The sequence below is a fragment of the Moschus berezovskii genome, chromosome 15 (genome assembly GCF_049115385.1).
Source record: "Moschus berezovskii isolate FMDL1 chromosome 15, NW_MosBer_1.0, whole genome shotgun sequence".
Lineage (NCBI taxonomy): Eukaryota > Metazoa > Chordata > Mammalia > Artiodactyla > Moschidae > Moschus > Moschus berezovskii.
In genome coordinates, this window is record NC_142474.1 from 30,904,638 (window position 1) to 30,927,331 (window position 22,694).

Here is a 22,694-nt window from a genome sequence, read left to right on the forward strand (position 1 = left end):
TCCTGCCCCCAACCTTTCCCAGCATCACAGTCTTTTCCAGTCAGTCAACTCGTCGCATGAGGTGGCCAAAGTATTGGAGTTTCAGCTTTAGCATCAGTCCTTCCAATGAACACCCAGGATCGATCTCCCTTAGAATGGACTGGTTGGATCTCTTTGCGGTACAAGGGACTCTCAAGAGTCTTCTCCAACACCACAGTTCAAAAGCATCGATTCTTCGGCAATCAGCTTTCTTCCCAGTCCAACTCTCACATCCATACACGACCACGGGAAAAACCATAGCCTTGACTAGACGGACCTTTGTTGGCAAAGTAATGTCTCTGCTTTTTAATATATTATCAAGGTTGGTCATAACTTTCCTTCCAAGGATAAACTTAATAAATCTTAAAAGAAAAAACTGCAATGACAACCATTTCACTCACAGCAAAGCCAAATCCTTCAATACAGGAGGATGATTCTACTCTCAGAACTTTTGTACATGCTGCTCCCTGTTAGGAAGTCTCTTCCCCCAGATAACCACATGGCTCACTTCAGAGTTTTCTTTTTAACTTTGCTCACATTTCCCTTTCTCAGAGATGCCCACCCAAGATGACCAGGTTTGAAATACATTGCAACCAACATATTCTCCCAATTTTTTATTTAGCTACTCTTTTTAAAAACACTTATCACTTTCTAACATACTATGTTATTTAATTAAGTATAAGTCTATTGTTTATTGTCATTTCTTCCACTAAAGCTAAATATCCACGAGGACAACTTCTTAGTCCCTTTTATTCACCAAAATATCCCCAGTTCCTTCCTGCAATATAGAAAGTATCCAAACAATACATGTATGTTGCTTGAATTGTCCATTATGACATCTCCATGAGACACTGAATTCTATTTTAAGTGGGCATTTCTCTGGAAATTATTAATATATCAGAAGTTGAGTTGTCCATGTAGGTCAGTTTATGAAAAACAAAAGAAATTTGCTTTTATGCAGGAAGAAGAAGAGCCCAGGAGAAGAAGACCACAAACCATCTTTCCCACACTCCGTACTTCTCCACACCCATTGGCAGGAGCTGCAGAAATATCATGGGATGGAAGAAGGGCACAGTATCAAGAAGAACCATGGTTAAACTCATGAGCTCGACTACCAGATTGCTTGAGTTCAAATCATACCTTTATCAGGTACCACTGAGTGACCTTGAACTTTCCTTGCTCAGTTTTCTTCTCTGTAAGGTAAGGGTTGACAAGAGGATCTGGCTTGAATATAATGATCACATGAGTGAATGCTGTGGGCATTTCCAACATTGTCTGCCACACGCTGAATGGTCAATAAAATGAAGTTATTACTCATTAGATTTCCTGAGGCTTGGAAGCTTCAGATAGCATTAGATTATATATATATATGTATATGTGTATATATATATTATAGATATAGATATGGTTAAAATTATAGATATAGATATGGATATGAATATATAGGTGATATAGGCAAGATTATTGTGTCTTTTATCCTTCCTTTCCTCCTCACTTCTATCCAGCATGGAAGCAGAAACTAAGATAACAATGCAGAAAATTCTACTCTTTAACCAAGAGAAAAGTTTTCTTAAGAATCTGAGTGAGGGTAAGGGGTAGATTTATACAGAAGTAGAAAAGGAGAGATGTTGCTAAAGACGTCAAAAACTGAACCTTGTCCATATCATTTCATGTAGATTGAAAAATGTTTTAAGGGGAAGAACAGAAAAAGTCTTCTTGAAATACCATATGTCTGGAAACACTTCCTCATACCCACACATACATACCTGCACATACACACACATAAATACATTCGCCCACAAACATGTATTAAAAAGTACCCTAGCAATCTAATGTACAAGCTGTTTTGAGCATTAAAAGAAATTATAACACATATTAAAATCTCAGTAAAAATGTTATCTCATAGGACCCATGCAATATACTGAAAAATTTGAACTCTTCTCTGAGTGGCATGATGGGTGATGACTAATATATTGTTTGCTTCTTGGTATTTTCTGACATTTCTGCAATTGGGCTCTTCTGAGAAGCTGAGCAGCACAACATTATTCAAAGAATCAACTCTGGAGCTGGACAGCCTGGATTTGAATTCTGTGCTCCACTGCTTTAGATAGGTGACATTGGACAAGTTACTCCGTGTCTCAATTTCTCCATTTACAACTGGAGTAATAGTCATCACACAGGGATGTTGTGAGGATTAGTCAAGTAAATATGCACAAAGCTGTCAGTGTTTGAAGCATCCTCTGTTTGGAAGCCTCTGGTAACCAGCTGCAGATGGTGGATCTACAGAGAAAACTCAGATCCCTGATTTCATGCTCTCAGATAAGGCCCAGCCCTTGACCTTATGTGACTGCCTTGGGTAGCATACCCATATTTACATGGAGACCCTAAAAGCACAGGGACAGGGGGAAAGTCCAGGGGATGGGGAGAGGGGATTCTACTCTAAGCAATGCTCACCTATAAGTCCCAGCACTAGAGTAAGCAACAGGTAAGAAGGAGGAGGACGGAAGTAGCAGGCAAAGAATGGCATTGTGGAGGCCTGCGGAGCTGCTCTGTCCAAATGTGTCAGTTGGGAGAACTTGAATTTCTGTGCTCTGTGAAGAAGAGAAAAGTTCCACCTACCATGATATAAAAGGAAGTGCCTATGATAGGGTGAAATATCTGTGAGAAAGCAATCTGCTTCTGGATTCTTGTAGTTCCTGTTTTTAGACAATGAAATAGGACTCTGGCAGAGAACATAGGTGCAAGTTGTGAATTTTAAGTTTTCAGAGAGATTGGGCAAGCCTAGCAGAAATAATGCTTCCTCCCTACCTGGGGTCTCTGCTTTCTCCTTTGGGTCCCTTGCCCCAATCATGGTGACCCCTCTTTCAAAAGCACCAGGCAAACTCACATATCCCAAGAGGATTTGTGGTTATGGTCTATGTCCTAAAGACACAAGCCCAGGACTCTAGGACGTGACTGGTTTGTGGTCTCCTTCGGTCCTTGCCTCAGCAAAGACCTGCTCTTTGCTGATAAAAGGAAGAGGGTTCACCAGGGCCTTCTCTTTTTTGGGATGGAGCTAGATCAGCACCTGAAATGATTTCCTATTCCAAACCTTTACTGATGTCGCCAGTAAAATTTAGCCCAATTGCAAAGTGCAATGTGGATCTAGACTGGTATGGCCAGCATCCAAAAAAGGAATCATTTTCTACTTCTTTTAGGAGGGGAAGTAGATTATATGATCCAGAAATTATACTTCCAGGCATTTATCTCAGAAGTGAAAGCTTCGTCCATACAAAATCGGCACAAATGTTTTAAAACATTTCTTTTTGAGTCAAAACAGTGGAAAAATCAAAATGGCTAATAAAAGGGAAGAGTTTAACAACCTTTCTACGTGAAGAAATACTGTTCAGCAGTACAAAATGAAATGAGTTATATATGAGTACAGCTTCTCTCGAAGGCATTATGTTGACTGAACAAAGCCAGTCTCAAAATGTCACTCCACTTGTACAACATTCTCAAAATTTTATGTATATACATATATGTGTGTGTGTGTGTGTGTGTGTATATATATGTAAAACAGAATGACATTTGCCAGAGGTTTGGTTTGGTGGGGATGTGTGTCAATTTGTCACGCTAGCACATGGGAGACTCTGTGGCTATGGAATGTTCTGCATCCTGCCCATAGTGGTGATTATACATACGCATGAAAGGACCAACATAAACCAAAATTAAGAGTGTTACAAACTCAGCTATAAATAATCTCATAGTAATAATAACATGGACACTATTAAGCTATCAAAAATTATAATTATATTAGAGTAATAAGGAATAACATGTACATATGTAGCATAGGTCAAGAGTAATAGAATATTATGACCTCATCCTCCACACTGGGATGTCTATAAATAATGCCTAAGAGTGAAAAAATCAAGAAACATCAGTAAGCATACTATGTGACATTTGGCATTGAAACCTAAAATCATCAGTTAAAAGAGTTGAAAGTGGTTTTGTCTCAGAGGTGGAGAATGGCAGGAGGTTAGAGAGACTCCAGTTTTCATATGTATAACTTGTAGAACTATTGGACTCATAAACTATCTGCATATGAAACTTTAATACATATAAAGATGATTGATTGATGTCAATAGAGTTATACATAAAAAGAATGCCCTTACTGTTCAGCAATGGTAATAACTTTTAAGCTTGCTGGACAAAACATTGATGATCTACATCAAATACAATCCTATAGTCAAAACTACTGAAAGCAGTAATAATAATTTTTAAAGATTCCATAAACTAGAAAGTATTGAAGACAGCTTTAACTAGAGATGCATAAGACCATTCATGGTAAAAACAGCTGTAAAATTGTGAATTTAGAATCATTTGAAAAACTAAATAAACAGAGGCATATTATATCTATGAATGAGAGAACTCCATATTGGAAAATTTTCATTCCCAAATTCATATATAAATTCAATGTAATCAAGCAACAATTTTAAAATAGTTTTTCATGAAAATGCATTAGGAGACTGAAACTGAGGAGATGAAAAAGTGATGTCATACAAATGGAAATGCCAAGAAAGCAGGGATACCAATACTCATATCAGAAAAAATAGACTTTAAAGCAAGGCTATACAAAAGACAAACGAGGCATTATATAATGGTAAAGTGATCGATATAAGAGGAGGTTATTAAACTCATTAACATACACACATCTAATACAGAAGCTATATAAATATATAGCAAATATTAACAGGCATTAAAGGAGAAGTTGGCAGTAATACAGCAATAGCAGGGGACTTGAAGACCCCTTTCATCAATGCACAAATTATCCAGAGAGTAAATCAATAAGGTGGTCTTAAATGACAGAGTAGACTGGTTGGAATTAATAGATATATACTATAAAGCAGTAGAATATACATCTTTTCAAGCATACACGGAACATTCTCCAAGATAGTTCACATGTTAGTCCAAAATTCAATTTAATTTAAAAAATTTTCATTTATTTAAAAAATAAATTTAAGAGGATAGAAATTAGATCAACTACTTTTTCTGACTGCAATGGTATGAAAGTAGAAATCAATTACAGGGAGAGAAATGCAAAAGAACAAACACATGGAAACTAAAACACATGATACTAGAAAACCAATGGTCAAAGAAAAAAAAAATCAAAGAGGAAATCAGAAAATACCATGAGACAAATGAAAATTCAAAATGACACTTTTCAAAATCTATGGGATGCAGCAAAATAGTTTGAAGAGGAAAGTTTATAGTGGTACAAGCCTACCTCAAGAAACAATGAAGATCTTAAATAAACAACCTAATTTACCATCTAAATGAATTAGAACAGGGAGAACAGATGAGATGAAAAGTCAGAAAAAGGAAGAAAATAATAAAGATCAGAATGGATATAAATAAAAGATTAAATATACTAGAAAAGATAAATAAAACCTGGTTTTTTGAGAGCTGGTTACTTGAAAAGATAAACAAAGTTAATAAACCTTTATCCAGGCTCATTAAGAAGAAAAGAGAGTGGCTTGAAATAAACAAAATAAGAAATGACAGAGAAATAGCAACTGATATTACAAAAATACAAAAAATATGAAAATATTATGAAAAATTATACCAACACTTCTTACAAAGAAGAAGAAATGGACAAGTTTCTGGAAATTTACATCCTTCCAAGACTGAATCAAGAAGAAATAGATAATCTGAACACTGATCATGAGTAGTGAAATTGCTGTTGTAATTTAACAATTCCCAGCATATTTAAAGGTCAAGACCTGATGTCTTCACAGGGGAATTCTATCAAAAATACAAAGAAGATTTAATGCTATCCATCTCAGTCTATTCCACAAACTGAAGAGGATAGAATACTTCAAATTTATTCTATGAGGCCACAATTACCCCAACACTAAAACCAAAAAAACACAATACAAGAAAAGAACATTAGCGCCCAATACCCCTGATGAATATATATGTAAAAATACTCAACAAAATATCAGCAAACTGATTCAACAATAAACAAAAGAAGATCATATATCATGTTCAGGTGAGAGTTATCCCATCATTCAATATTCATAAATCAATCAATGCAACATATCATATTAACAACTGAAATGAAAAAAATCACATAATCATCTAACAGTCACAGAAAAGGTCTTTGGCAAAATCCAACATCCATTCCTGATACAAACTCTCATCAAAGTTGGTATAGAGGAATATATCTCAACAAAATAAAGGTCATTTATGAGAAACCAACAGTTAACTTCATACTCAATGGTAAAAAGCATACAGCCTTCACACTAAGTTCAGGAACAAGATAAGAATGCCTGCTCTTACCAAGTCTGTTTAATATAGTCTTGAAGTTTGAGAGGGAAAAAATAAAACTGTCACAATTTTCAGATGACATACTACTTACAAATAACATAAAATATGCACAAAAATATTAGAACTTAAAAATAAACTCAGTAAGATTTCAGAGTACAAGATTAATATGCAGAAATCTGTTTCTATACAGCAACAATGAGTGGTCAGAAAAGGAAAACAAGAAAATAATCCCATTTATGACCTCTTCCGTCAGCTCAGCCATTCAATCCAGGTGCTCAGTCAGGTCCGACTCTTTGCTACCCCATGGACTGCAGCACACCAGGCTTCTCTGTCCATCACCAACTCCCAGAGCTTGGTCAAACTCATGTCCATAGAGTTGGTAATGCCATCAAACCATGGCATCCTCTGTTGTCCCCTTCTCCTCCTGTCTTCAATCTTTCCCAACATCAGGGTCTTTTCCAGTGAGTCCGTTCTTCACATCAGATGGCCAAAGTATTGGAGTTTCAGCTTCAGCATCAGTCCTTCCTGTGAATATGCAGAACTGATTTCCTTTAGAACAGACTGGTTGGATCTCCTTAGTCCAAGGGACTCTCAAGAGTTTTCTCCAACACCACAGTTCAAAAGCATCAATTCTTTGGTGCTCAGCTTTCTTCACAGTCCAACTCTCACATCCATACATGACTACTGGAAAAACCATAGCTTTGACTAGATGAATCTTTGTTGGCAAAGTAATGTCTTTGATTTTTAATATGCTGTCTAGGTTGGTCATAGCTTTTCTTCCAAGGAGGAGAAACCTCTTAATTAAAACCTCTTAATGATGAGCAAGTCAAGGCTATGGTTTTTCCAGTGGTCATGTATGGATGTGAGAGTTGGACTGTGAAGAAAGCTGAGCACCGAAGAATTGATGCTTTTGAACTGTGGTGTTGGAGAAGACTCTTGAGAGTCCCTTCGACTGCAAGGAGATCCAACCAGTCATTCTAAAGGAGATCAGTCCTGAATATTCATTGGAAGGACTGATGCTAAAGCTGAAACTCCAATACTTTGGCCAGCTCATGCGAAGAGTTGACTCATTGGAAAAGACTCTGATGCTGGGAGGGATTGGGGGTAGAAGGAGAAGGGGACGACAGAGAATGAGATGGCTGGATGGCATCACTGACTCGATGGACATGAGTTTGAGTGAACTCCGGGAGCTGGTGATGGACAGGGAGGCCTGGTGTGCTGCGATTCATGGGGTCGCAAAGAGTCAGACACGACTGAGCGACTGAACTGAACTGAATGATGAGCAAAATAGAGCACCTTTTCATGTATTTATTAGCCATCTGTATGTCTTCCTTGGAGGAATGTCTGTTTAGGTCTTCTGCCCATTTTTTGATTGGGTTTTTTGCTTTTCTGATATTGATCTGTATGAGTTGCTTCTATATTTTGGAGTTTAATATTTTGTCAGTTTCTTCATTTGCAGGCATTTTCTCCCATTCTGAGGGCTGTCTTTTCATCTCGTTTATTGATTCCTTTGCTGTTCAAAATCTTTTAAATTCAATTAGTTTCCACTTGTTTATTTTGCTTTTATTTCAGTAACTCTAGGAGATAGTTCACAGAGGACCTTGCTGTGGTTTTTGTCAAAGAGTACTATCTATGTTTTCATCTAAGAGCTAAGTTTTTAATCCATTTCGGGCTTGTTTTTATGTATGGTGTTAGAAGTGTTCTAGTTTCATTATTTTACATGTAGCTGGTGGGATTGTAAATTGATGTAGCCACTATGGAAAACAGTATGGAGGTTCCTCAGAAAATGAAAAATGAAGCTATCATATGACCCAGCAATTGGATTCTATCCAAGGAAAACAAAAACACTATTTCAAAGAAAAATGCACATGAATGATCATCAGCATTATTTACAACAGTTTAGATATGGAATGGATAAAGAAAATGTAGTATACAATGGAATATTACTCAGCAATTAAAAATAATGAACTTCTGCCATTTGCAACAACAGTGTGAATTGACCTGCAGGGTATTATGCTTAGTCAAATCAGTCAGAGAGAGTAGGACAAATACTCTAGTTATCACTTATATATGCACTCTAAAAAATAAAACATTTGAAAATATATAACAAAATAGAAACAGTCTCATAGATACAGAGAATAAATTAGTAGTTACCAGTGAGTAAAGGGAAGGGATTAGGGGCAAGGTAAGGTTATGAGATTAAGAGGTACATACTACCATGTATAGTATAAATAAGCAACACAGATATTTTGTATAGTGTAAGGAAATATAATCATTATTTTGGAATAACTTTAAGTGGAATAAAACCTATAAAACTCTTCAATCACTAATTAACATAATACTGCAAATCAACTGTACTGCAATTTTTTAAAAACAGAAAATAAAGTAAAATAAAATGAACTTGGACCCTTCCTCCAAAATAGCCACAGCAGTTTTTAAAATTCTAATTGAAGGATAATTACTTTGCAATATTGTGATGAGTTTTGCCATACATCAATATGAATTTGCCTTAGGGATACATATCTCCACTCCCTCCTGAACCTCCTATCTTCTCTCCCCTTCTCCAACAAGCGAAAATGGGAAGATTTGCCCAATAGAAGTATCAAAACTTATTATAAAGCATCTCTAACTACAACAGTTTAATTTGGTCAGGGGATAGACAAGCTGGTCAGTGGAACAAAAACCTTACAGAAAGAACAAGAAATTTATGGAAACCTGATACATAGCAAAGTGGCAGTGTAGATCAGTGAGTGCTGGATAATTTATCATTATGGAAGAAAAAGATAAGATCCCAACCCCCAACTATAATAGACAGACAGACAGACACAGACACACACACAATACAGTGAGATCAAAGCCATCAACAGAAAGAGCAAAACTTGATCAAGAATTGAAATCCTTTTCTTCTTTTATAACAAAAGCACCAATGATACCAACAGTCCACTTTATGTACCACACCAGAGGAAAAGGGACTCTCCCATATGTGCCAAGGAAGCAAAGATAAGAATATTTGTGCAAAATTGTACTAGGAAAATAAACTTCAATATCTATGACACGAAGAATCAATACATTGTGTCATATATTTAACAATAGAAACTGTAGAGCAGTGGAAATTAATAAAATGGAGCTACATACATCAGTATAAACAAATCTCATAAACATTGTTAAGTATGAAAAATAAATGCTGTATACAGTCTAATAGCATTCATATGAAATTTAAAACATGCAGTCCTTGGGGTTACAAAGAATCTGACATGACTTAGTGACTGAACAATAACAACAAAAACTGACTCAAATCCATTCATTTTTATGGCTGAGTAATATTCCATTGTATATATGTACTATATTTCTTTATTCTTTCATCTGTCATTGGACATCTAGATTGCTTCCATGGGCTGGCTATTTTACATAGTGCTGCAGTGAACATTGGGGTACATGTGTCTTTGAACTTATCTGAGTGTTTTATCACACTTCATAGAGGCGTCTTTTAATCAAAATGTTCTCTTTTCAAGTGCTCAGAGGTCATTGGTATCAGAGATAATTTTTCTTTTTCCATCTTTAAATGCTCAGAAGCCCACCTATGATCCCAGCATTTCCCCAGCATCATTTGCTTCAACTTCTTGAAATACACTTTGCCAAATCTCTGATTTTGCTTTGTGATGGGTGTGGGGTTCTAATTACACGGTATGGTCTAAAATTTGCAACATATTATTCAAATCCTAAAGCAGAGGGTTTCTGGGCTCCATACCACCTCTTGAATCCACCTGATCTCAGAGCAGCAGAGCTGGGTGGTGCCATGTCCCAACTCAGTTTCCTAAAACACTTCCTCTGTGATGCTCTGTCTGGGGATTTCGCCGCAGTCATGAAACAAGCCTGTCCAGGCACATTCAAGCCTCTCTTCTCAATGGGATAATCCTAAGGAATAGTCTACACAGTTCCTCAGAGGGTCCTCAGTGGTGTTTAGCCTCAGTTGTCCACTGCTGCTGCTGCTGCTGCTAAGTTGCTTCAGTCATGTCCGACTCTGTGCGACCCTATAGACGGCAGCCCACCAGGGATACGCGATTCAATAATTCACCCATTTAGGGGTTTCCCTCATTCCCTCTCTCACTTTCCATATGTCTTATTCCAGTTCCAATGGATTACCTTCCAATCACCTACACGCAAGACCTAGTTTTAGGCTCCGCTTTTTAGGAAATCCCAATAAAGAGACCCATGAGTTATTTCTGTCATGGGAAACCCAACCTGAGATGCAGGCATTGTTGAACAGGGGCTAACTCCATAGGTGATCAATTCATTCGTAAAAATCTGTGCTTTTGATAATATTGGCCTCTCTCTACAATTGTCCTAACACATAGTGTTTATTTAATAAATATTCATATAAGGACGACCCCCTGAACTATAATTCTTCAACTTACAATCAAACATACCGAGGCTAAGAGAACTTAAGTATCAAGCAAGAGATCCCATAACTGCTAAACAGCACTGTCTGAAACCTGAATTCATGTCAATGTTTGCTCATCCACCTACTTTACAATCTCAGGCAGCCTTCACTTCTTGAAATCGAATTCCTTCTGGAAGTGAATGGGACAAACAAAATACAGCAGTAAAACACATTAAGTAAGTTAGCCCATTCAAGTGTACTTTGCTGACCCAGTGCTGGGCTCATTTGAGATATGAATACTAATATTTTTATCCAGGCAAAATGAAGTGATAATAGCACACAAAATGAAGGGGAAAATATTTTGTAAACTTTGAAGTCTGATATGTACATAATTAATGTTAGTGCTGTGCAACCTTGGACCCCTCACTTGCTTTCTCAGGTTTTTAGGTCATAAGCAGAGGGATGATCACTAAGATTCTCTTTAGGCATGGTACCTAATGACCTCCATGAATTACAGACCTACTAAGCACCAATATAGGCCAAAATTCAACAAAAAGTCAGAATGAATATAAAATCTTTACCCAGGCATGACTATTGACCTAAGACATCATAGTCCCTAAAACTTAAAGTTCACAATAATCTGTATATCCTCTTCATATACATTAATTTCAAAATGTTGATATTAAATTGGCATATTATTTTATCTCCATTTTAAAAATGAGGAAGGAGACTGAATTCTGAGGGGTGATGTGAATAATTAATAAGAATGAGTAATAATCACCATTTCTGTGTGGTTAATACAAATACTTTATACACTGAGTACTTTACCATTGCAAAGTATGGTACCCTTGCCACAACCAAGTGAGGGATGTCCCGTTTTTCAGATGAGGAAACAGGTTCAGAGACATCACAGCCTAACTCTACATTAAATCTCCTGAAAAGGTCCAGACTGATGGTTTCCTGGGAAACCAGTGGATCTCTGCTTGACTGGTAGAGAAGGGCGTGCCCACCATCACCCTGCAGAATGAGAACACTGCTGGTCACATTCTAGGTTTCTCCTCGAGGATGGACACTGACCTCTAGTAGCCTCTGGTCTTTATAAAGCCAAGTCATAGTAACCTGGATTGTGGGGAATCTATGGAATATGAAGGTCAGTTGGATGATAATGCCCAGCTCAGATTGCTGAAGGGGGCCATGCAGGGCCGAAGAGTGGCTGCTCCTGCCTGTAGTAGAGACCCTGCCTATGAGAGGATGTGGAGGAGCCCAAACCCAGTGTGAGCAAATCCTCAGCATCTCCATGGAGGAGTTATATTGCCTCCTCTTCCATAGTGTTTGAAGATTACATTCTCACAGGAGTTCAATTATGAAACTGCTATCAGAGGCCAGACAATGAAGCTATAGGGACTACAGGGTTTGTAAAGAGGCCTGACTCCCACCCACACCTCACAACCCCAGTCACGTACCCTAAGACCTAATCCACTGAGTTCTGACTGTAACCTGGAATAGGGAGTTGATTTTATCCCCATTTCACAGATGAGGACACTGAGGCCAGAACCTCGGTACCTTCTCCAGGCTCCTCAGCAGGTCAGTGGAGTGGGATTCTTAACCAGAAAATAAGTTCCCAGAGTCTGCTCAGTGACCAGGTTCAGCTCTGCCCCCAGTTCCTGGACAGGGAAGGGTGTCTGAGTGTTCCCAAGACAGGTCATATGAAGGCAGACAGCACAGGTACAAGGTAGGGGCACATTACCTTGTGGTCACACTCAGCCCAAGTTTGCACTCCCAGCCCCTTCTGTGCATGAGCCTGGACAGGTCAACTCTCTAAGACTTGGTTTCCTCATCCGTAAAATGGGGATGATTCTTAATTCTCAGTTATTTAAGAAATTCAGTCAAGTAATTCACATGTATCATAACATATGACACATAGTATTCACACTATAAGTTGTAACTATTGTCAGGGTAGACTCACTACAATTACCTGAGAAATCTTTATTAATTGCATTCTAAAGTTAATAGGCATCCCTGGTGGATCAGACAGTCAAAAATCTGAGACCTTGGTTTGATCCTGGGTCAGGAAGATTCCCTGGAGAAGGGAAAGGCTACCCACTACAGTATTCTTGCCTGGTGAATTTCATGGACAGAGGAGCCTGGTGGGCTACAACCCTTGGGGGTGCAAAGAGTTGGACACGACTGAGAGACCAATAAAGTTAACAAAGGAGAGGATTAATGACTCACCCAAGTGCCTCACAGCAAACAGAACTTGCATTCCAATCCAGCAATTCTGACTCCAAGTCCAGGGCTCTTTCTGTTACACCACAGCTGCCTCTGTTTCTCCACAGCTGTCCCCATTATAATCAATGAACTTCAATATTTTCCGACTTTCAGTCCAGCTCTGGACTGGGCAGCATGAAGACTATATACAGTCATCACAGAGTACCCACTATACACCATTGTCTGGATGCCAAGCATGGGTCAAGGGAAGGAGTCTTACCTGGTTCCCATGAAATGGACATAGTATCATTATTGCACAGCTGAGGAAACTGAGCTTGGAATGACTGTGCCTTCTCTGAGGTCACAGATGGCCTGGGGCAGCCCTGAGAGGTGACACAGATCCATTCTGCTCCAAATTCTGGCCACCTCCAAATATAGGACCTGGTATCAGCTTCTTGACTGTGAGAGTATCAGATGTAAGAGAGGCATTAATGGCACTCAGGAACTTGCAGGAGGCCTGAAGTCTCGGTGCCAAAAGTGAGAACTGAATGTGTGCAGACATGATGATTCAGGAAGAAATAAATATCAAATATAGAGAATTGAAATGGAGATTTGAAATAAGACTTAGATTACATTAAGGTTTGAATTCACATAGAGGGTGGAAGATAAATACCGAAAATACTCTGAAATTGTGAATAGACAGCTTTCCCTTCGAATCCCAGCTCTGCTGTTTGAGACCCCTGAGATTTGATCCCTCTGCTGCCTGTCCCAGCTGTCACATGTCAAACAACATATGTGAGGGTGGCTGGCACACTCTAAGCACTCTACAGGTGTCAGAACACATGACCAGAGGCACAGAGGTAGGGGTGTGTAAGGGGTGGGAGCTGAAGACGGGGTTTAGGGGTCAGGCTGCAGAAGTGTTGCTGCAAAGGCACATGAACACCAAACGGAAGGGGCCCTGATGCCAGAAAAGGAAGTTTCCCTTCCCCACTGCAGACCAGAGAGCACATCAAACAGCTCCACAGGGTGGTGATAGAATCAAAGTGATATCCTTAGGGGATTAACCTTGCAGGACTGGGACAGATCCATGTATGCAGGCAAAGGAGAAAAATAAGACAGAGGAAATACTCAGGGTGAGTCAAGAAAGAAATAATGTACCTTGCTTCTAATCCGAAGTTAACAGTTTGGAGTTTTTCAGCCCGATCTCTATATTTCACTTTATAAATGTATTATATGTTCATACATTTTTCTTATTTCTGCTGGATTAAAAAATATGTCATTGAGAGTTGAGAGGTAGTGGAATCATTCCCCCTTGCATGTTTCTAGAGCTGGCAGGAAAGGCCAGTGCATTCGGGGAGAGATGGAATGCAGGGTCAATGTCCCTATCGTGAAGATGTGTGGATCTGTAGCCTAGCATCCCTTACACATTTTTTGCTAGTGGTTGCTTGGGCTGTCATACATGCTGCAGGCAGAGAAGTTCTCATTGCCTATAAGGAGTTATCCATGCTTGGCCTGGAACTGGTTAATCAGAGTCCTGAACCTAACTGTTCTCCATCTCTTCCCACTCCCCACAATCCCCGCCCTCATTCCCAGTCATTCGTTCTCCCAAGCCACATGCATGCATGCTCAGTCTCTTCAGTCGTGTCCAACTCTGCAACCCTGTGGACTGTAGTCTCCCAGGCTCCTCAGTCCATGGGATTCTCCAGGCAAGAGAACTAGAGTGGGTTGCCATGCCCTCCTCCAGGGGAACTTCCTGACCCAAGGATCAAACCCACATCTCCTGCATTACAGGCAGATTCTTTACTGCTGAGCCACCAAGGAAGCCCTCTCCCAAGCCGACTTACAAAGTACTTCTTCCTCTGGTCTGAGCTGCTAGCAGACAGCTCTTCCTTGTGGAGAAAGTCACCCGAGACTGCAAAGGGTGAAATAATGAGGAGGAGAAAGAGGATTAAGTTGGGGAGGAAAGATGAAGAATGAGCAGGAGGATTGAAGTGACAGAGGAGAGAAAAAGGGAGACACACATGCCCGAGAATGAGAATCTCACACCTGCATCTCCCTGTCTCCCAGCTACGCCAGTCAAGAATCCTGGCCTCTCTTTAAAGCTGACTTCCTGTAACTTCCAGCGGAACCAGTATTGACTAAAGCCTTCCTGGGAGGAATTCGGGGGCACAGCTATCCGTAGTGTCTATTGTTTACTGCAGTCAAGAATTAACACAGAGAATTTTCAACCGGAAGAGTGCATGGAACTGGGGACAGAAGTCCGACTCCTTCTTCTTGAGGAGGATGTAGAGGATGGAGCAGTGAAATTTGAGGAGGAGTGCCTGAGACGTTTATCATCAGCCCAGCGTGTCCTCTCTTCCTAAACCTCATCACCGGCTGCCCTGAGTCCCTGACCTACTGTTGTCTGCACCCCGGGCAGATGGCAGGTGTCTTCACACCAGATATTTTCAGTCATGCTGTCCAGAGGGATTGGCGAGAGGCTGTATCCACCTTCCCCCAGTCTAGGCACCTGAGCCTGGGGGTGATGTTGGCCTGGACTGGGAGCTGCTCATTCTGGACCACCCAGCAGGCAACTCACTCCTGTACAGCATGGACTCTGCCTTCCAGGTGTGCTCCAGAGAGTAGGTCCCATTTGGGTTTCTAGTGACTGGGGGGAACTCTAAAGGTCTTGTTTTGACCTGTTCTCCAACCCAACAAGGTGCAGGTAGGTGGGATAGAAGTGGCTCACGTGGGTACAGCCACTAAGGAGAAGAGTATGGCGGTTCCTGAAATGACTAAAAATAAAAGTAGCACGTGATCCAGCAATCCCACTCTTGGGCATACATCTGGAGAGAACCATAATTCAAAAAGAATCACGCACCCCAAAGTTCATTGCAGCACTATTTATGATAGCCAGGACATGGAAGCAACTTGAATGTGTATCAGCAGAGGAATGGATAAGATGTTGTACATATATGCGATGAAATGCTAGTCAACTACATAAAAGAACAAAATAATGCCATTTGCAGCGACAGAGATGGACCTAGAGGCTATCACATCCAGTGAAGTGAGTCAGATGGAGAAAGCCAAATACCATATGATATCATTCATATGTGGAGCCTCACTACAAATGAACTTATTTTCAGACTTACAGGTATCAAAAACAAACTTACGCTAACCAAAGGGGAAACACAGAGGAAAGGATACATCAGGAGCTAAGGATTAACACACACTATAGCACAGGGAACTCCACTCAATATTTTGTTATAACTTATACGAGAGAAGAATCTGAAAAAGAATGAGTACATGTATATGTATAACTGAATCGCTTTGCTGTACACGTGAAGCTAATACAGCATTATAGATCAACTACAATACAATTTTAAAAATAAATTACAGGTCTAGTGACACCAGCAAAGATTATTGGACACAATGAAAAAAAGAAGTAGTGCACATGGCACCAGAGATTCTCTGATTCACCTGGATTTGTATCCCAGAAGGTTTGGTACTGATCTTTGGGGTGGGGACAGCTAAAAAAAAACACACAGAAGGAAACATCCGTTGAAATGACCCCAGCCTGCCTGCCCTCTGTGTCTTCCTTTCTCAGAAACTGGTCACAAGTTCTCTCACTCAATAAAGTTACCTTTAAAAAAAATTAAAGAAAACCTCAAAATGTTTAAGTGGCTATGTATTTTTTTTTAATGTTTCCGTAATACTTCTGTGAGAACAGAATTTCTGTGATTTTGAGTTTTTTTCCTGAGAGATTTTGAAAATTTTCTGGTGGGTAGTTAAATTTGTATATTATAATCAGTAACTAATGTCAGGAGTATTCTCAGTTGCCTGTAATGTAAATAATGAAAATTTGTTAGAAGTATCATTAGTATATCTTATTTTGTGTAGCCGTTTGGCAATGACAATCAAAATTTGAATATGTAAAACTTTTGAAATGATAACACTTGCTGATGGGATTTTACCTAATACTGTTCTCAAATTCATAAAGAAGAAAATATGTTAGAGATTGTAACATAATTTGAATGTCTGAAATATACATCATTAAAAGAAGAATTGTAATGTTAAAAAAAATAAAAATGAAAAAATTAAAGAAAACCTTTTTTCTTTGATTTAGCTCTATTTGCTAAATGTTGTTAATTAAATACGAGTAGGAGTATTAGAGCCTTGCTTTCTGTATCCATAACTTTTGGTAAGGGGGTAAGTTGTGTTTTTGTTTTTATTTATCTCAAAGTATTATCTAAGTTTCCTGATGGTTTCTTCTTTCATATATTGGTTATATGTTTAACTTCCAAATATCTTTGATTTTCATGTTCTTCTGCTATTGATTTGTAATTTCATTCAATTGTAATCAGAGAAGATGCTTTCTATAATTACAATATTTTAAAATTTGTTGAGACTTATTTTGTTGCTTACCACGTGGCCTATCGTGGAGGATATTCCATGTGCACTTGAGAAGAATGTATATTCGGCTGTTATTTGGTGGAATGTCCTGAACATGCCTGTGATGTCCAGTTAATCTAGGTGTGTGTGTGCTCAGTTGCTCAGTTATATCCAGCACTTTGTGATCCTATGGACTGTAGCCCACCAGGCTCCTCTGTCCATGGAATTATCTAGGCAAAAATACTGGAATGTGTTACCATTTCCTACTCCAGGAGATCTTCCCAACCCAACGATTGAACCCACGTCTCTTGTGTCTCTTGCATTGGCAGGTGGATTCTTTAACACTGCTGCACTTGGGAAGCCAATTAATCTATAGTGTTATTTAAGTCCTCTGTCCTTATTAATATTCATTCTGGTTTTTCATTTATTATGGAAAATGAGGTATTAAAATCTCTTTCTAATTTGTTTTATTTCTGTCTAGTTCTCCCTTCCATTCTGGCAAAGTTTGCTTCTTATATGTAGAGGACTGACATTTGATGTAAAACCATTAATAATATTTTCTTGGTAGAATTGATCTATTGACACTATATAATGTCCTCTTTGACTCTTGTATCAGTTTTTAAAGCTCAATTCTATTTTATCTACTACTGGGATAGTTCCACCCCCTGCTATATTTTTGTTACTATTTTCATGGAGCACATCATTCCTTTCTTTCACTTTCAGACTATGTATGTTCGTAGATCTAAATTTAGACTCTTACAGATACCATGCACCTGTATCCTGGTTGCTTTTTCCCCATTTAGTCAATCTATGTCTATGTATTAGTGTATTGGGGAACTGAATCAATTTACAATTAAAATAAGTACTAATAGGGCAAGAAGTGAAAGTAGTAGTTGCTTAGCTGTGTCCGACTCTTTGCGACCTCATGGACTGTAGCCCTGCCAGACTCCTCTATCCTTGGAATTCTCCAGGCAAGAATGCTGGAGTGGGTAGCCATTCCTTTCTCCAGGGGATCTTCCTGACCCCAGGATCCATGTCTCCCACATTGCAGGCAGATTTGGGTGACCCGGATCTATGTCTATATGTTGATGTATCGAAGAACTGAATCAATTTACATTTAAAATAATTACTAATAGGGAAGGACTTACTATTGTCCTTCGGTTAATTGTTTTCTGTGTTTCTTGTATCTTTCCCCTCCTCCCTTCCTCTCTTACTGCCTTCTTTTGATTTTCATTGCTTTTATCTCCGCTCTAATTTTTCACATTTTTCCTTCTGCTGGCTTTGTGTTCAGAACAGAGAAACACACTCATCTCAATATATTTTACAATATTAAATCAGAAGGTAGCAAGGAGCAGGAAACGTTGGTTGTTCCCATAGATTGAAAGAACAACAGATCTTAGAGTACAATTCTCAGAGCAGACCAGGGAAAGGTCAAGTGTCCGGAGACTGACTTAACCTCTCCTGGAAGAATTTTGTAAACAAAATCTGGAACTGAGTAACACTCACTCCTTCTAGTCTCATGATTCGCCAGAGCGAATTCTGGCCATAGTAGGAGGACATACTCATTCACTGACTTCTTGTGTAGGGGATGAGGTCCCACACTGAATTGTGGTGGCCCTTCAGGTAACTGCCACAGGCCCCAGTTATATTCCAGTTGAAAATGGGTGAGTGGAATTTGAAGACTGGAAGAGATTCTGCTTGCTTACAGAGTCTGTTGCTTTGGCTCAGTTGATATTAGGAATCTAGAAGCAAACTTCACCCATGTTGAGATTTCATCCTAAATTCAGAAGTGAAAATGTAGCTACAAGTATCTGTTTCTGATATTCAGGGTCCAGAAATAGGTCATAAGAGACACAATAAATATTTTGGAGCCCAGGTTTGTCTAAAACTTCAGAATGACTTCCCTGGTGGCTCAGCTGGTAATGAATCTGCCTGCAATGTGAGAAACCTAGGCTTGCTCCCTGGGTTGGGAAGATCCCCTGGAGAAGGGAATGGCTACCCATTCCAGTATTCTGGCATGGAGACTTCCATGGACTGTACAGTCCGTGGGGTCGCAAAGAGTCGGACACAACTGAGTGACTTTCACTTTCACATTTTAGAATGACTTTTTAGCCATCCAGGTCTCAGTTTTCCAGCCTTTTGGACCCTACAGTGCACACATTTAGTTGCCTTTTTCCAACCTCTATTTTTTTTTCAATTGGGAATGTCCGATGTCTGTTCAGGTTTTAATTGGGAATGTCCAGTGTCTTATGTTTGGGTTTTAATTGGAATGTCCAATGTCTTAAGTTGGCCATCAGAGAAGGGCATAGCGTCTCAACCTGGCTTGAATCAGTATTGGACACATGATTCTTGAAAGAATAACCAGAAGGGCCATCATCACGATTCTAGCCTTTGGGGTTGTTTGTGAGTGAAGGAGCACAATATCCAGTGCGTGATAATGATTTAGTGCATACTGCATAAAAAATTTACTTTTACCAAGCAAAGGGATGTAGTTTATCAGATTATTTTTACCATTCGTGAACACTTAGTTACCTGAACAAGATATATGGACTTCTCAGGATGCCCTTTCATTAACTACACACAATATTGGTGTCACCATCCCATGTGACACATCACTGATGCAGACGAAGTCAATTTAATTGATTGGTCTTTGTGTTTTCCACTTGGAATACTTGTGGGAATTGCCTTCCATTGAAACCATAAATTAGTTATCATTCTGGCCCAGTCCCGACTGAACCACTAGACAAGACCTTCTGGGGACTGAGAAGACATGTTGCAGCCCTGTTTGCAGCACCTCCAGCCTTGACTGACACTAAACTCTCAGGTGGTTCACCTGGAACTCTTTATCTGAAGTTCTTGGAAGAAATGTCACCTTGTTGCTCACGTTCCTTGTCTTGCTCAAGATGTTTTGAAGTTCTGGTGTAGATCAAGGTGAGATTTCATTCCACATTCTTTCAGCCACATATACTGGCACCGAAGTATAAAAATTATCAATGTTGTTGCCACCTGGGTTAGAAGAAGGGAACCGATGCACAGAAAGGAAGATGGCACCTCTTTTCTACATTGGAATATAAGGATGGCCTGGAGCATAACAGGCACTTAAACAAACATACTTGCAATGAGGACAAATACATTTCTAATAAACAAGAAATGTCAAATAGAGCCTGTGTCAGACTCTTCTTTATGTTTTGGAATCAGAGACAAGGCTCCAGGCTAAGGGCAATGTGATCTTAACAAATAAACAGTACTCAGAGAGTTACCTGGAGAAAAAGCCACCTCCCATTTTCCACAAGTTCTTTTACGGTGCAAAAGTCAACTTATCCCCATTCACCAAAATAAATGTGAATACTTGTTTTTCTCCATGAAATTGGTATTTTTCCTAATGGGTGAAAACTGATTCTTAGACTGTGAAAATTCTTAACTATCAAAGTGTTTCATGTTAATTAATGCTCAGCCCTAGCCACAAAATGTTATTCCTTAGTAGTTAATTGGAGAAGGCAATGGTACCCCACTCCAGTACTTCTGCCTGGAAAATCCCATGGATGGAGGAGCCTGGTGGGCTGCAGTCCATGGGGTCGCTAAGAGTCGAACACGACTGAGCGACTTCACTTTCACTTTTCCCTTTCATGAATTGGAGCAGGAAATGGCAACCCACTCCAGTGTTCTTGCCTGGAGAATCCCAGGGACAGGGGAGCCTGGTGGGCTGCCATCTATGGGGTCGCATAGAGTCGGACACGACTAAAGTGACTTAGCAGCAGCAGCAGCAGCAGTTAATTGTTCTTGGATGTGTTCTTGGGTGGTAGATAAGCAGCATTGTCATGAAGTTCACAGAAGATACACAGAGTGCTTGTAAAATGAGTTCTATGAAACTACGGAGGATTTCCTCTTGATGGGTTTTTCAGTTTCAGTGCATATGTTTTCTATTGCTTAATGACATGTTACCACAAACATAGTAGCTTAAAAAACGCATGTCTATTATTTCATACTTGTGTGAATCAGGAGTTCAGGCACAGTTTAGCTGTCATTCACAGAAAGAAGATGTTGTGAGACAGATGGAGCATGCCATCTACAATCCAAGGGATATTTGAGGTATCAGGAAAGAGCCCTGGAAAATATTCTCCCTGAAGTTCATAGCAGCTTTATTCATACTTGCAAAAACTTGAAAATTACCTAGATGAATTGGAAAAGAAATTGGTGAATCCAGATAATCAAATATTATTCTTGACTAAAATGAAATCAGCTCTCAATCCTTCAACAGATGTGGAGGAATCTTAAATTGTTATTAATAACTGAAAGCAAAAATCTACATGCTGCATGATTCCAACTATATGACATTCTGGGAAAGGGCTCCACCCTCAAGACTTAATTCCTTCACAAAGACCCACCTCCAAATACCATCCCTTTAGGGATTAAATTTGAACAGATGAATTTTGGAGGGACACAAACATTTGGGCCATAATAGACTTCCTTAAGTTTTTCATAAAATCCTTGTCTTTTCTACGATCCTGTGTAGGATACCACACTCATTTACTTGTCATGTTTCTCCTTAGGCTCTTCTCAGCTGTGATATGTTTCCTGACTTTCCTTGTGTTTGATGATTTTGACAGATCTGATAAATACTTCTCAAATTCATTGTAGGATGTCCTTCTACTACAATTTTTCTGATGCCTTTCTCATAATTAAACTACGGTTATAGGTTTTGGGGGAAGAAAATCCCAGAGGAAAAGTGCCATTTTCATCAGATCTACGTGATTTATGCCTATTGATATTGATTTTGATTGTTGAAGAACATTTAATGACCTGGATAATTTGTATTTGCCAAATTTCCCCACCATAATGTTACCTTTTTCCTCCTTCCATTCTGTCTTCTCTGGAAATGAGTCACCACATGCAGCCCATACCTCGGGAGTGGTAAACTGGATTTCCCTTTTTTAGAGTGAAGTATCAACATGAATTATTTAGGACTTTCCTGCACAGAAGATTTTTTAAAATTCTGCTCCATTCATTAATATATTCAAAAATTTATTTACATCAGTATGGACTCACAGATATTTATTTGATATTTGAAGTTGTAATCCTAGCTTATTTTGGCTACTATAACAAAATATCACGGAGTGAGTGACAGAAAACAGAAATTTATTGCTCACAGTTCTGGAGGCTCAAATTCCACTATCATAGTAGTGGCATGATTTTGGATTGATCCAAAAGCCCTCTTTTGGATTGGAGATTTCTCATTGTATCCTCACATGACAGAAGGAACTAGGAAGACCTTGTGGGTCTCTTTTGGAAGGTACTAATTCCATTCATGAGAGAGGATCCCTTGTGAACTAGTTGTGCTCCAAATGCACCAACTGGAAGCATGGTACATTGGGCATTAACATTTTAAAGATGAATTTTGAGGTGACAAAGG

At 39.2% G+C, this 22,694-nt stretch overlaps 1 protein-coding gene across 5 annotated transcripts in view; it reads right to left on the minus strand.

Annotated features, from left to right (window-relative positions):
• The window catches only part of LOC129560718 (tyrosine-protein phosphatase non-receptor type substrate 1-like), a 123,881-nt gene that overhangs the window by 63,599 nt on the left and 37,588 nt on the right, over positions 1-22,694 (minus strand). The window lies entirely within an intron of this gene.